The sequence below is a fragment of the Vombatus ursinus genome, unplaced genomic scaffold (assembly GCF_900497805.2).
Source record: "Vombatus ursinus unplaced genomic scaffold, bare-nosed wombat genome assembly UNPS02014870.1, whole genome shotgun sequence".
Classification (NCBI taxonomy): Eukaryota; Metazoa; Chordata; class Mammalia; order Diprotodontia; family Vombatidae; genus Vombatus; species Vombatus ursinus.
Window position 1 is genome coordinate 7,277,256 of NW_020954648.1, and position 2,303 is coordinate 7,279,558.

The 2,303-nt window shown below is 35.5% G+C and overlaps 1 non-coding gene across 1 annotated transcript; it reads left to right on the forward strand.

The window, feature by feature from the left end:
* The first annotated feature begins 269 nt into the window (after positions 1-269).
* Positions 270-375, forward strand: LOC114028169. The gene has a single exon (XR_003567329.1). It is a non-coding gene; the product is annotated as a U6 spliceosomal RNA (small nuclear RNA).
* Positions 376-2,303: the final 1,928 nt, after the last annotated feature.

Here is a 2,303-nt window from a genome sequence, read left to right on the forward strand (position 1 = left end):
AAATAAGGGGGAGATACCATAATTGTATTAACATAATTTTATTGGGGGAGAGGATGGAAGGTCCAGACCAGTTGTCACATTGAGGCAGGGAACTCCTAGTGAAGAAACTCACTCTACCAGTACAGATTGGTTACTATTAGAAGAGGGGGAGTAAGAAAAAGGAAAATCTGGGCTCAAGTGTATCCTCTGATGCAAGATGTGGGACCCTGGACAAGTAAGTCATTTCATTTCACAACGCGCCCACGTCCTTAAGAAAGCATTCACTCGTGCTCACTTTGGCATCAGATATACTAAAATTGACATGATACAGAAAAAGATTAATATGGCCCCTATGCACAGATGACATGCAAAGTTCATTAAATATTCTATATCTTAGAGTAACTTTTTCTGTTTTTTGTCAAAAAAGAAACCATTAATTTTTTAAAATTAACATTAACAATTTATGTTAAACTGTGATCAACTTGAGAGTCTATATATTTCTACATAAATTGATATCAAGCAGAATTTCCCCCTGTTCTGTACTTTGTATAATTGTTGTACATTTTAAAAAATTAAAAACAAGACTTTGCATTTATTCCTGCTAAGCTTCATAATTTTGGATTGAGCCCAGCTTTCTATCTTGTCAAGATAATTTTGAATCTTGATTTAGTCATCTAGCTCTCTATGCTTAATTTCATCTGCAAATTTGATGAGCCTGTCTTCCACATCTTCCCACTAGTGATACTAAAATGTTGAAAAGGACAAGGGAATAACCTTGTTATAGTGCAAACTCATGCAATAAGCATTTATTAGCACCTACTGTGTGCAAGTTACCACACCAAGTGCTTGAGACACAAAAACAAAATTAAAAATAGTCTGCTCTGAAAGAACTTATTTATATTCTAAAAGCTACCTCCACGATGACTTTGAGCCATTATCTAATGTCTTTCCCATATTCAACCATTTATAGAGCCACCTAGTGCCACTATCAACCAGTCCATATTTCACCATTTTTTCAACTTGAATATTCTGGATACTTCAGAGAATGCATTGCTGAAATAAAGATGTAATGTATCTAATTGTATTTTGCTTACATATCAACCTTGTAATTGTATTTTTTAGAAACGAAATTAGTTTAATTTAACATGTTTTTTTTCTTTGTGATACTGTCTCCTAGGCATCACCACATACTTTGCTAATTTTTCTTCAATTTTCTGTTTAATAATTCATCCTTAATTTTTCAAGGATCAGCATCAAGCTTAGTACTCTCTAATTCTCAGGGATCTGGCTTAAAAAGCAACAATAGAATATCTGCTTGTCTTCCACCTAAAGATGAATAGTATTAGCATATCCTTTGATATATATTTAGTTTCAGGATCCAAACTCAGTTTGGTTCCTGGTTCTAAATGTAGCATTCTTTTTATTGCACCATGAGGTAAGCCTGGGAGTATGTCTTTCTCTAAAACATTTGATGCAGTGGGAATATTACTTATATTTGTGGACATTAGCCAAGTCATGGAGTAAGCAATTTAATCTCTGTCCCTCATGGTGACAAGAAAACACAATAGATCTGAAAAAATCAGATAAGAAGCAATGGTTTCAGCACTCATAAATTATTAGGATTGTTGATCATGAATAAGAAGGAGTTATGTTTTTGACCTGCTGCCTCATTTTGTATGGTTATAAAGATAATAAACTTGAGTAGAATGTGTAAAGGACATTTATGGTGTTGGCAAATCACAACTGAACCAACTAAATACCTGATCACTAATTGCATGTCATGTCATCATTTTTCATGACTCAACAGAATATTTCCTCCATTTCCTATGTTGCTTCAGCAAGGTGTCAAGCAGATGATAGGGAGAAGGATAGAAATTAGACTTGTGATTTCATCGGGGCAGAGGAACTTCCAGGTAAGGAGATTATATTTACCAATTCAGGTGTACACATCTGAAACTTATAGTCGGAGATTTGCCTAGATGACTAAGAGGTTAAATAACTTGCTTTATTGTTGTTCAGTCATTTTCTGTCATGTCCAGCTCTTTGTGACCCCATTTGGGGTTTTCTTGCCAAAGAGACTGGAATGGTTTGCCATTTCCTTCTTCTGCTCATTTTACAGATGAGGAAACTGAGCAAAACAGGATTAAGTGACTTGCCCAGGGTCACACAGCTAGTAAGTGTCTAAGGCTAGATTTTAATTCAGGAAGATGAGTCTTTCTGACTCCAGGTCCAGCGCTTAGTCACTAACTGGCTAGGGAGTCTCAAATGCAACACTTTAATTCAGGACTGGCTATCTTCAAAACTACTACTCTCTGCCTGCTATG